Below are 14,243 nucleotides of genomic sequence, written 5' to 3' on the forward strand. Positions count from 1 at the left end.
AGTACGGGTACCACAACTGCACCATTGACTTGAGTCCAAGACCGAGGGAAGTCCCCGAGCACGGTACTAACCATATCTTCCCTTTCTTCCACGGGTCGATGGTCTTCCTGTTCCTCCTCAGGGTTCCTCAGTTGTTCGGGGCACTTCTTCAGGTGGTCCCGGGATACAATGGCTGTGGTTTCCCCTCCGTCTTTACTGATGGTACAGACCTTCGGGTTCTCGTGGCTTGAGGGCAGTACGGTGTACGGGTCCTTCTCCCACTGGTCGTCCAACTTGTGGAGCCGTCTCTTCCTCTTCAAGACCTGCTCTCCGGGTACCAGGGGAACAGCGGGAGCATACTGGTTGTAAGTCTTCTCTTGTCTTTCCCTAGCCTGACAGAGACTTCGCTCCACGCTCTCCTGTACTTTCCGGTACTGCTGCTGCCTCTCTGTGTCCCAGTCCGTTTCTGGTGAAGTGTCCTCGGGCGTCAGGACTCCCATTTCCAGGTCAACAGGTAACTTACCAGGTCTTGCCCTCATTAGGTAAGCCGGGGTACAGTTGGTGGAACCTACCGGGATGTGGTTGTATAGGTCCACCAGATCGGGCAACTTCTCAGGCCACAGACTGCGTTCTTCCAGGGGCAACGTTTTTAGAAGATCCATTACCACCTGGTTCATTTTCTCACAAAGTCCATTAGTTTGCGGATGGTAGGGTGTCGTCCTTATCTTCCGGCAGCCATACAGATTGCAGAATTCCTGGAATACCTCCGCTTCAAAGGCAGGTCCCTGGTCCGTCAGCACTTGGTCCGGGTACCCGTGTGGACGGCAAAGGTGCTGCTGGAAGGCTCTAGCTGCTGTTCGAGCCGTTAAGTCCTTGACGGGGACGACAACCAGAAACCGGGAGTAATGATCCACGATGGTTAACGCGTAGACGTAGCCACTTCTGCTGGGGGTCAGTTTTACATGATCCAAGGCTACCAGTTCCAACGGTTGCCGGGTGACGATGGACTGCAGGGGAGTCTTCTGGCTGGCCCGGTCCTTCCTTCTCAGATTGCACGGGCCACAGTCTCTGCACCACTTCTCGATGGTTCCCCTCATGCCTACCCAGTGGAACCGCTCGCGCAGCAGGAACTCCAGCTTTTTCCACCCGAAGTGTCCAGCTCCGTCGTGGTATGCCTCCATCACCATGGCTGCGTCTCTTCGTGGCACCACTACTTGCCAGAGTAGTTCATGCGTCCTGGAGTTAACCATTCTGCGGCACAACTTCCCCTTGTAAAGGAACAGTCGACTCTTCTCTGCCCATAGTTGTTTGGCTTCCTCTGGAGCGTCTGATTCCAGGCTAGCCTCCGGGCGAGTCAGCATCTCCTTCACCAGTCGGACGGCAGGGTCGCTGTCTTGCGTTTCCGCCCAGTTGTAGTGAGGTAAGGGGTTCAACGTAGCAGCCTGCTTACTCCTTACCCGGTGGGAATACTGGATAGTCCCATGACGGTGGAACGCAGGGAGTTCAACTTCTTCCAGTCCCTCCGGATCTTCTCCTCCGTCCGGCAGGTTGGGCATCCTGGACAGGGCGTCCGCGTTGGTATTGGAGCGCCCTGCCCGGTATTTAATTGTGAACTCGTAGTTGGACAGACGGGCCATCCACCTCTGCTCCAGGGCACCGAGTCTTGCCGTGTCCAGGTGTGTCAGCGGGTTGTTATCCGTGTATACGGTGAACCGGGAAGAAGCGAGGTAATGCCTAAAGCGCTCGGTGACTGCCCATACCACGGCCAGGAACTCTAGCTTAAATGAGCTGTAATTTTCGGGGTTCCTTTCGGTGGGTCGCAGTTTTCGGCTGGCATAGGAGATTACTCGTTCTCTCCCCTGCTAAATCTGGGACAGTACGGCTCCTAGCCCGATGTTACTGGCGTCGGTGTAGAGGATGAAGGGCTGGCTATAGTCCGGGTACGCCAAGATTTCATCCCCCGTGAGGGCCATCTTCAGCTGGCGGAAGGACTCTTCTTCTAGCTTTTCCCATTTGAAGGGCGGCTTCTGGTTCTTGGCCTTCCGGGACTGGCCTCTCAGGAGGTCCTGCATAGGTGCTGCCTTTTTGGTGAAACCGGGAATAAACCTTCGGTAGTAGCCTACCAACCCTAGGAACTGCCGCACTTCTTTTACGCTGGAGGGGCTTGGCCATCCCTTAATTGCGGTGATCTTATCGGGGTCGGGAGCCACTCCGTCAGCGCTCACCACGTGTCCCAGGTATTGCACCTTTGGTTTCAGGAGGTGACACTTGGAGGGTTTCACCTTTAGGCCGTAACTCGCCAGAGCTTCGAACACCTCCGCCAGGTGTTTCAGGTGGTCCTCATAAGTTTTGGAGTATACGATGACATCGTCCAGGTACAACAGGACCGTCTCGAAGTTTCTGTGGCCCAGACAGCACTCCATTAATCGTTGGAAGGTTCCTGGGGCGTTGCAGAGTCCGAACGGCATGCAGGTGAACTCGCTAAGTCCCATCGGGGTGGTGAATGCGGTCTTCTCCCGGTCCGCCTCTGCTACAGGAACCTGCCAGTACCCGCTAGTGAGATCCAAGGTAGAGAAGAAGTTAGCAGATCTTAAAGCAGCCAATGACTCCTCTATCCTTGGTAAGGGGTACGCATCCTTGTGTGTGATACGGTTGATTTTCCGGTAATCTACACACATCCTCATGGTGTTGTCTTTCTTTTTGACTAAAACTAGTGGGGCTGCCCAGGGGCTACAGCTATCCCGGATTACCCCAGCCTCCTTCATGTCTCTAAGCATCCCCTTGGCGTGTTGGTAATGTGCAGGGGGTACGGGTCGATACCTCTCTTTTATGGGAGGATGATCTCCCGTGGGGATGCGGTGTTCTACCCCCTTGACTCGCCCGAAGTCTAACGGGTGTTTACTAAACACTCTCTCATACTCTTGAACCACCCGATAGACTCCTTGTTTCTGGTGTGAGGGAGTGGAGTCAGTACCCAGATGTAGTTGCTGACACCAGTCCTCCATGTCTTTCTTAGAGCCGTTACCTTCCTCCGGGTGAGATGGAGGCAAGGGTTCCACAGATTGTATAGAATTTTGATTAGTGGTATATAATTTGGCTAGCGTGGCATACCGGGGCAGGTACACTTCCCTCTCCCCGATATTTATTATGCGAACGGGCACCCTCCCATGGCGTACATTGACCACCCCCCGTGCTGTCAAAATGGTGGGCCTACTGTCTGAGTAAACTGGTTCTACCATTGCCTGGTAATCTCTACCTCTCAGACCAATAGCTGCCCGGCACCAAATCATCATTTCACTTTTTGGGGGCATGGCAATAGGAAAAGGGTCACACATTCTTACGCTACCAATCTCACCGCCGGAGAGTTCCACTTGTTGCCGTTGCATCAGTGCCCGGATCTCTTTCTGGAGCACCCGTTGCTCGCCGGAGCTGGCATTCTTGGCAACCTGCTGTAAAAGGAAAATCACCTCTGCAAGACAATTTTCAATTACATTAGTTCCTAGAGTTATTTTTGGGTGACTCTCATGTTTATCGACATCTACAATGATCAGTCCCTGTGCGGCCAGTTCGACTCTACCAATTTTGATGGTCACCTCTTTAAATCCGATCTGTGGCACGGGCTGACCATTGCTGGCGATGATACTCAAGTCGTCGTCGGGGTAGCGGGTAATATCCGAGTCATTCCAGTACTGCTTGAAGAGCACGTACGGGATGGTGGTGACCTGTGACCCGGTGTCCAGTAGGGCACTCATGGGAATGCCATCCAGTACCACAGGCAAGACTGGACGTCCTCCCACATATCTGTCGCGCCAGTTCGATGGGCCTGGTGATCTTTTTCCTGGGGGTTGGCCCTCTACCCCAGGTTGTGCCCGTTTAAAGAACAGTACCTTGCCATATGTCCGGGTTGATTGCATCGGCGGCAGATGGGTCGTCCGTCCTCACTGTATCGGTCACTGGGTCTTCCTCTGGCCGGTGGGGTCCTCCTTGGTCGACGCCACGGGATGTCCTCCGGTCCGGATGCCAGCTGGATCTTCCCTGGGGTGGAAACCTGTAAAGACTGCACAGTTCGGGTTAGCGCAGCAACGCTCTTAGCTAGCTCTTGGACCTGATGGTGTAGGTCTGGAGCCGGGTCATTGTCCAAAGCCTGCGCATCAGCTCCCACAGGCCCTGCTGACAAGGGCGCCGCCTCCTGGTAGTAAGTGGTAGTGGGGCGTCTGTGGGTCACAACGCCACCTGGTGCCGGTTCTCGGAGCACCCGGATGGCTCTGTCCTTGAACTGTGCAAAGTCCAGATGGGGATCCTGTAAGGCCATTGCCCGCAACTGGGTTCGGTGGGCATTGCAATATAAACCCTCTATAAATTGTTCAGTCAACAGCCTGTCCTCGTTTCCCACCCCATCAGGGTCGGTCTGCTTTATGGCCCTCAGGGCCTCTTGTAGGTTTAGTGCATAGTCCCTTATACTCTCATGCGCTCGCTGCTTGCACCCGTAGAATCTAAGCTTAATCTCGGCTGAGGTGCGGGTATCAAAGGTGTCCTTCAGCCGGGTTAGTATCCCTGCGACAGTCTTCCTCCCAGGTGGCCAGGATTTTACTTCCCTTTTGGCTGCCCCGGTTAGTTGGGCCACCAGGATGCTCACTTTTTGCTCTTCTGTGAGGGGGTACACCTGGAAGAGGCTATCCAGCTTTTCTCTAAAGTCATGCAGGGTATGTGACTCCCCTGAGTACTGGGGTAGCCAAGCTGCTCCCGGGATATAGGGCATGGTGAAGGGCATAACTGCAGCAGCGGTAGCGCTGGCGGGGGTTGAGGCAGTGAAGCTCTCCTCCGTATCCGACATCTTCCTCCCCCCTAGTGGACCGTGGCCTACCTTGCGATGATCCTCTTCCGTAGGCCGCGGCTCCGCAGTGGATCGTCAGGGTTGAGGACCTTCCGTCGCGCTCCTGTGACGTCGGCGTCTGCTGGGCTCCTTCCAGGACCTTACGCAACGTCCGGACGTGAGGCGGGGCTTCAGTTCTCGCGCGCTTTCGGAGTCCACGCCCCTCTTCTTCCCGCGCGGCGTCCTCAAGATGGCGTCCAATGGCGGGAAAACTCCACGGATGGCGGGAAGAAGGTCGAAGATGGCGCCGGATGGCGGGAAAACTTCGCGGATGGCGGGCAACCTTCACCACTGGTAAGTTTGAACAGTCTTTGCTTTTCAGGCACGCAGTACCCGGTGGTTGCGGGCACGAAATCCTGCCGACTACGCCAAAGTTGACGCGCCCCTGGGCCTGTGTCGCGCTGCGTTGCGCACGCGGGAGCTTACCCGGAGCCGGATCTGTTTAGGGTTGTAGTCTCGTGGCGGTGACCCGGTCCGTGCCCAGGGAGTCAAACTGGACGGCAGTCTGTTAGCGGTAGAAAATGGTTGATGACTACGCCACCCGTTGAATGCAGCCAGGGGGCTGCTGCTGCAGGGCAGACCGCTGAGGCCGGTGGAAGGATGGTGCAGCGTGATAGTATAACCCCCAACGGGAGGGGTATGGCCTCAGGGCAGCCGACGTGGATGATGGGGGTAGCAGGAACCACTCAGAGACGGTATGGTAGCGTTCAGGGTCTTTACTGGTAACAACGATAGACCCTCCCGGAGTACTTGCTAGCGAACGGGGCCTGGTCAGTCCTTGAGCAGATGGGATCTCCCCTGGCCAGGCGTAGTTGTAGGCCTCCCAAGCTGACTGTACTCTTCTGGCTACCTTGCTAGAAGCTGATGTAAGTAGCCCACGTCCCTGAGTGTACCGTGTGGTGCTCACCCGTATGGCCGGTGACTCGGGGCCTTCTAATGGCTTCCGCTCCACGATGGCGGTGCTGGTCCCACGCGTGTGACCGGGCCTTCGGGCTTCTGGGCCAGGGGACCTGAAATCCCCTGCCTGACGGATTCTGCTGCTGGGTAGAAGTTAGTCCCCACAGCCTCGGACTCCGGGTCCGGTAAAGAATCTTCTTAGTCAGGGCGAGCTCTTTAGCTGCCAGCCCCTGACTCCTTGTGACTCTGCTGCTTCCTATGCTGCTCTTGTCTCTACTCTTCCTGGACTCACTAACCCTGCCTCAGCCCCGGGTTTATACAGGGGAAGTTCTTCCCCTCCCAAGGCTGGGCAGGAGGTGTGGCATGCACAGGATCCCTGACCAAAGGACCTCCCACCTGCTCTCAGACGTAATATCTCTATCACTGTGACAACCAGACCCCTGGGGTGTCACATAATAGCATTCATATCACTTTATAATGGGATTAAAATGAATGTAAATATCAGGCTCCTGTACAAAACACAGGCTATTACACTTCCAACTCTGAACATCATTCAGTTTTCAGGGGAGTCTAATATTAGAAAATGATGTATTGTTTAAATCAAGTTTCTAAAACATTTGGGTATATCACAAGCTTTATTAAAAAACTAAATTTAGAAATAGAAATCTTGCAATGTTCACACTTACCACTAGAGCTATTTTATACTCTTGTTTCAGGAAATTCACATGTACCATTTGCCACAATTAACAGACGCTGACCCTGCCTTTTGTACCGATGCCATGCCAAAGCTACTTTTTAAGCACGGTACAACATTTCCCAATGTTAGATCAAAGCCTGAGACACATATATGAAATGTTGCTTGTTTATATAGAATCTGTAATAAAACGCAATGATAAATTTCCCCATAGTTCCTGTTCTCAACCCCCAAATTCTTTGTTCTAATTCACAGGAGACAATATGAAAAAGTTTTGACAATACTTTACATACTACTTTTTCCTTATTTTAATCACGTATATAGCACCATTAATTCAACAGCGCTTTACAGACATCATCATAACTGTCCCCATTAACCCCTTCACCCCGAAGCCTGTTTTCACCTTCATGACCAGGCCAAATTTTCCAATTCTGATCAGTGTCCTTTTATGTGGTAATAACTCTGAAACGCTTCAACGGATCCCAGTGATTCGGAGAAATGTTTTTTCGTGACACATTGTACTTTATGGTAGTGGTAAATTTAGGTCGATATTTTTTGCATTTATTTGTGAAAATATCGGAAATTTGGGGAAAAGTTTTGAAAATTTCGCAATTTTCAAACATTTAATTTTTATGCCTCTAAACCAGAGAGTTATATCATACAAAATAGTTAATAAATAATATTTGCAATATGTCTACTTTTACTTCACCAATGTTTTTTAAACATATTTTTTTTGTTAGGAAGTTAGAAGGGTTAAAGCTTATCAGCAATTTCTAATTTTTCCAACAAAATTTACAAAACCATTTTTTAGGGACCACATCCCATTTGAAGTGGCTTTAAGTGGAATATTTGACAGAAAATACCCAAAAGTATCACCATTTTAAAAACTGCACCCCTCAAAATCACATTTAAGAAGTTTACTAATCATTCAGGTGCTTCACAGGAATTAAAGCAATGTCGAAGGAAAAAAATTAAATATTACATTTTCCAACAAAACTGTTGCTTTAGACTCAAATGTTTCATTTTCACAAGGATAATAGGAGAAAATGGACCCCAAAATTTGTTGCGTAATTTCTCCTGCGTATGCCGATACCCCATATATGGTGGAAAAGTACTGTTTGGACACACGGCAGGACTCAGAAGGGAAGGTGCGCCATTTGACTTTTGAAGCGCGAAATTGGCTGGGATAGCGGACACCATATTGCGTTTGCAGTGCCCCTGATGTGCCTAAACAGTAAAAAATTCCTACAAGTGACCCCATTTTGGAAATTATACCCCTCAAGGAATTTATCTAGAGGTGTGGTGAGCCAAATTTTATAACATTGAGCTGTGAAAATAAACAATTGCCATTGTTTTCACAAAAATGATGCTTTAGCCCCAAGTTTTTTATTTTCACAAGAGTAGCAGGAGAAAACGGACCTCAAAATTTGTTGTGCAATTTCTCCTGAGTACGCAGATACCCCATTTGTGGTGGGAAACTACTGTTTGGGCACACGGCCGAGCTTCAAAAGGAAGGAGCCACGTTTTATGAACGCACACTTTGAAGGAATGATCTGTGGATGCCATGTTGCGCTTGGAGAGCTCCGGATGTGCTTAAACAGTGGCCACCCCCACAAGTGAGCCCCCTCAAGGAATTTATCTAGAGGTTTGGTGAGCACCTTGAACCTGCAGGTGCTTCACAGAATTTTATAACCTTGAGCTGTGAAAATAAAAAATTACATTTTTCCCACAATAATGTAGCTTTAGCCCCACATTTTTCATTTTCACAGGATAAACAGGAAAACATGAAGGGTACAATTTGTTGTGCAAATTCTCCTGTGTATGCCAATACCCCATATGTGGTCAAAAACGACTTTTGAGGCACAGTGCAAAGCTCAGAAGGGAAGGAGCGCCATATTATAGTGCAGATTTTGCGGTTATGGTTTGCACGTGTCATGTCACATTGACAGAGCCCCTGAGGTGCCAGAACAGCAGAACCCTCCAAAAAGTGACCCAATTTTGCAAACTACACTCATCAATGAATTCATCTAAGGGTGCAGCGATCATATTGACAACACAGGTGTGTCACAGAACCTTATACCATTGAGTGGTAAACAAAAAAATAATCACATAATTACCACAAAAAAATTTGTTTTAGCCCCAGATTTTAAATTGTCAAATGGGGAAATGGGCACAAATGGCATAAAGATTTGTTATACATTTTGTGCTGCACATGGTAATACCCCATATTTGTCTGTACAGTACTGCTTAGCGACATGGCGAGACTAGGAAGGGAAGGGATTTTCCTAGAATAGTTTGTGGACTCCACACACAGAGTCCCCAAGTTTCAGAACATCAAAGAGTTGTAAAGCCAGGTAGGGGTAATGTGTCCCGAGAGGCCAGGACTAGAATAATATCTGTGACGATACAGCCTAAAATCTTAATAAGCCAGACATTTAGATTTGTTCATCCAAGAGAAATACTCTATTATCTTTGAGTATTTGTGTCTGGTCAATAAGAACAGACCAGTATTTGTATAACCCTGAATGTTAAATTCGATTCCTTTGGAAATAATCATGTTTTCTACGCGAATGACAAGTTGTACTAAAAGTCAGCTAGAGGTTTATTTGCAATAGCCCCTGTGATACCAACTATGTAAATTGATTAGTTCAAACAATGAGAGGTGAGCCCTGCACCTTTACCTCTTACCTGGGACAAATGACCCTTGACCTGTGGATGTGTACTTAAAAAGGACATGTGCTTCTGTAGCAGAGAGACTTTAAACAGGGATGTCTGTAGTGCTGCAAGCAGAATCAAGGACCATCAGAAAGACTTTACAAGGAGAATGAGAGCCATCCTTCAGGACAGCAGATGGATTGCATGGCATTACCCAAAGAGACACAGATTTGAATTCTATATGATTCTAGCCTAAGGGTATGGCCCTGACTGGAAAGATACGGATCTGCTCCATTAACCATCAGAGAGACATGGATACATTTTGAGGAGACCAGGTTGGGACGAAGAAGTCACCTGGCCCCATGAATGTTGTTTCGGGATGCCAGGAGGGACCCACCAGTCGCCTGGAACTCATGGAGACATTCAGAGAAGCCAGATTGGGACCCACCGGTCATCTGGCTTCATGGAAATTCTCGGAGAGGCCAGGTTGGGACCCTCGGGTCTCCTGGGCTTGTACCTCAATGGACTGGTAGCTTCCTAAGCTTGTCGTTACCTCCTCTCTGTGTGGGCCCGCCAGAAGTGGGGGGCCACTGGTTGAGGTAGTCGGCCGTGGAAGTCTCCAAAGTCACAGCTGTTCTTTCCCAGGTGGGCGGAGAAGGAAGGGTGAGACTTTGTAACTATATAATTCCACATGTGTTAATTCATAGTTTTGATGCCTTCAGTGTGAATGTACTATTTTTATAGTCATGAAAATACAGAAAATCTTTAAATGAGAAGGTGTGTCCAAACTTTTGGTCTGTACTGTATATATATATATATATGTCACCTAGTGATTGAAAATTTTCATATATTACTGGAGTTCCTACAGTGGCGCATCCAACAATTTGTCCTTGTGTCTGTACTTTGGGATTTTAACTACTGTATATGATTTTTAGGTTTTGTATTCAATAAAGTTCATTAATTTTTAATCAATTAAAGTTATTATTCTAGTCCTTGGTCGTTCTTTGTTCTTGGTATAGCTAAGTTCCAGAACAGCAGAATCACCCCTCAAGTTACCCTATTTTGGTAATTACATCCCTCTTGGAATTTATCTACATGTGTAGTGACGATTTTGACTCCATGGGTGTTTTCCAGAAACAAACAGCAATAGATGTTGACGACTGAAAATTTCAAATTGCTGTTGTAGTGCCTGCACAATGCAGTGCCCAATGGAGGTAAGAATCAGTCTTCTTACTTGTGCCGATACAAGCTCTCAGCCCATGCACTACTGTTGGATTTCATCAGAACTGTGAGTGAGCTGGATATTTTTCTTTTTAATGTGGTGCCCAGTACGTTGTAAATAGTGTTGAGCAAATATGTTCGGCATTTCAAATTCGGGTTCGTGTTCGGGGTTCCGGCTTGTTCGCGTCAAAAAATCGGCTCTGCCAACGAACATCCCCGATTTGCCACGCTGTCAGGCAGATAACATCCATCTGATTGACAGCGTGGCAAATCGGGGATGTTTGTGGGCGAAGCAGATTTTTTGGCGCGAACAAGCCCGAACCCCAAACACGAACCCGAATTTGAAATGCCGAGCAAATTCGCTCAACACTAGTTGTAATGCCCAGTACATTATGCCCAGCTCATACTTCTGGAGACACGCACCCCGTAAATTAGCTGGCCTCTCAGCGCAACAGTACTGACAAACATTTGGATGCTAAATGTGGTTTAGGCACACGGAGTCTCAGAAGGGAGAGGGGAATTTGGATTTGGGAGCTCAGAATTCACTGGATTTCTTTTGAGGGGAGCAGTTTCAATTTTCCTGAGCCTTTGTGTTACCAGTAACGTGGAAGCCCCTATATTTCCGTTAACAGATGACGAACTTGAGTGGGAACTTGCTTTTTGTGGGGATTGAGTTGAAGCTTTTGTTGGGAACATTTTACATAACATTTTGGATCACATTTATCCCGTGCTTTACGATGAGCACTTACATTAGAGTAATTTTGTGCGTATTCAACATATTGTATTTGATTAAGCACAAATTGACATAGTGGTAACCTATGTACACACAGACTCAATCAACAAAACAACAGTCTTTTTATGGTCAATTTCTAGACTTTTCTGTTCCAGCAAAAATAAGTAAATGGGTCCTGTGTTGCCATACCCTAAGTCTAATGCAAAAAAAAAAAAAAAGAGAAAACTGTCGGTTCGGACACACATCATTGTTGCAGATGTCCAGGTGAGTAATATGACAAGCTTTAGGAAATCAAAGTAAAAGGTAAGCGCACGACAGAAGAACATATCAAAATATACTGGAAGCGCTTTACCTGAAGTCATACCAGGTGTTAGTTGTGCAAGAGTTAGCAGATGAGAACAAACAGACGCATCTGATGTCTTGTGATTGGCAACTGGATATCATAATTGACAGCCATTTAGACTTCCAGCATCTCCTATATTGGGTAATATTTTTCCATTATCCATCATTCTGTACAGACCTCACAAAGGAAACAGTTTTTTTTGTTGCCTACCATATATAACTTGTACTACCAAGTTTTTCCACCCTTAGCAAACCATATAAGACAAGGGGTATGTTCACACATAGCTTTTTTTTTTGCAGAATTTTCTTTTGCATGAAAAAAAGCATTTTATGGCCAGAAAACCACTGTGGACATTATGCACATTAGATGTGTTTTTGATGCATTTTTTAAGCATTTTTTTTAATACTATGCCATTTTGATGTCAAGGGGAAAAACTGAAGTAAAAATGCAGAAACAATTGATAGGCTGCATTTTTAAATAAATACACGTCAAAAAAATGCAAGGAAGAAAAAATACACCATATGTATGAGAGTTTAGAAATCCCATTCAATTCGCTATTACTATAAAATGCTATGGTACCATGATTAAGACCTTCGGTTCGAAACGCATTGGTTTTGTTGAGTTGTCCTGTTTATATTTATGTTCTTGAAATAATTTTGAAGATTTCAGTCCACAAATGGAGTGCCAGATATCTTTTCACTGTTAATATCCAGTTAATATTGTGAAACTTGATAACACATCCTTTTTAAGTTTATTTTAGCATAATATAATGCATAGTAATGGTATGGGGTTTTCCACTTTCAGGGACGTGGGTCCCAAACTTTGTAAAATACCTAAAAGGAATAAACTCAGCACATAATCACCCTCCCCCTGGATCTAGTAGAGGCTTTCCAACACTGCTCTTGTCTCAATGTTTTGGCTGTAGCGGTGATGTACCGTCAACAGCAGGCATAACTGCTCTAGCCAGTCACTGAGCTCTGTCCCTCGTGCATGGAGCTCAGTGATTGGCTAGAGCAGTGATGAACGCTGTTGAAGTGACATCACCATGACAGCCAAAATACACGGAGGGTGAGTACCGGTTGTGTTTGTTACTTTAGGCATTTTAAAAAGTTTTGGACCACTTTCCTGAAAGTGGACAACCCCTTTAAATTGCGGAAAGCTTAAAAAATAGCCAAAATATTAATAAACACCAGGGTATGCCGTTAAAATATTTCTCAGGATTTAAAAAGCACTGAAAACAAAATATAAACAGAGTGGAATAAAAAAAAATAGATGTCCCAGGTTATGCATATCTGAAAATGATTTACAAATGTGTCTTCCTCAACCTTTTCCCTTGGCTCAACATATTCGAAGATGTGTGGCGTGAGATTACCAGCTTTAAAAAAAAAAGATGATTTTGTGATACTTTGTCACTATATGCCTATACGATTTGTGTTTATGAGTGCCCACCAGTGGTTGTGATGTGAACTGCAGCTTGTCATTAGTTTTACTTTTGTATTGAATATACTTATCGAGAAGTTGGAATCCTTGGGCAAATTCAAGAAAAGGTAAATTTAGAGACCATCTGTATGACTGTGAGACATCTGTATGTACAAGGCTTATTGTAACACCGACCTGAGAGAGTGGAAGCTGCTCAATAGAACAAATGATGCTCAATAGAATGAAGCAAACAAACACCTAGTGCCAAAATGTTCCCAAGAAATGAAGAATGAGTTGAGTGACAAGTGAGTTACAGAAAACCTGAGGGCATCTTATGTGGTTGTTCCATAATTATAAGAAAAAAAAAAATTGATATGTAATTTTTTCATGACGTATCAAATAATTTGCAATTTAATCTATTTCAAGGGGTATTCCTGCAAGCTTGAAGTTGCCACCTATTCACAGGATAAGTGATAACTACTAGATCATGTGGGATATGATCTTCTTTTACCATTTTTCTTAAGTGGTGATGCACATGTTCATGTGCCACCCCATTCATTATTATATCGAACATCATCAGGATTTATCCCTAGAAGGTAATGCCAACTAATACTCTCTTTAATATCCCCTGTATTACCCCTAAACATTAAATGTAAGTGTTTAAAAACTAAGTTTATTTATCCCTACTCTACCTGCCTGCGGTCACCGAAGTAGTACAGGACCTCTGTCAACTAGATGTGAGCAGATCGCTTTGCGCAATCCAGGTCCACCGTCCAGGTTAGCGCCCGAATTTTCTAAGCATCTGGGTTCCTTGTGCCGGGGTTGGATTAGACAGCCTGACGTGAAGTCATCTGTGGGAGTACAGCTGATGTTTTGCCAGACCAGCTAATCATAAGCCAAGCCTAGGATCCCGGGTAAGAAACTTCACACAGCTCCTGTACACAACGTGAGAGTGACCTGGACCATAGACCGGTGTTGCACGAAGCGATCTGCTCATCTGTACTATCAACCAATGCCACTGCAGGGGTATGGGGTGCACAGCGTGTGTGGGAATAGTGGGGAAGAAGAGAAGGAGCCATCCCTCTTACAGAATGAATAGTGTGACTTTCGAGTATGAGCAGTGCTGCTCTGTTCTGGCAATCATAGGGGTCTCAGACCACCACTGAAGTAGAAATTCCAATGCTGCGAATTTGTAATATTATCTTCATACCAGAATACCCTTCCAGAAGTAAGTGAATTGTCAGCTACAGAAAAAAATGTTGCAATGATTTCAGGGCTAAAAACACAGACATCTAATTCAGCAAATATAAGACCTGTTCATCTCAAGTCTTACGTGGGCTCCAATAATTCTCCATCCAGACAGATGTAATGTAGATAGCAGTTTATTTGTGACACAATATATAGCTTTTCATGTCATATTTTTGCATAT

The sequence above is a fragment of the Phyllobates terribilis genome, unplaced genomic scaffold (genome assembly GCF_046119375.1).
Source record: "Phyllobates terribilis strain yellow unplaced genomic scaffold, ASM4611937v1 Scaffold_4__5_contigs__length_816908805, whole genome shotgun sequence".
NCBI lineage: Eukaryota > Metazoa > Chordata > Amphibia > Anura > Dendrobatidae > Phyllobates > Phyllobates terribilis.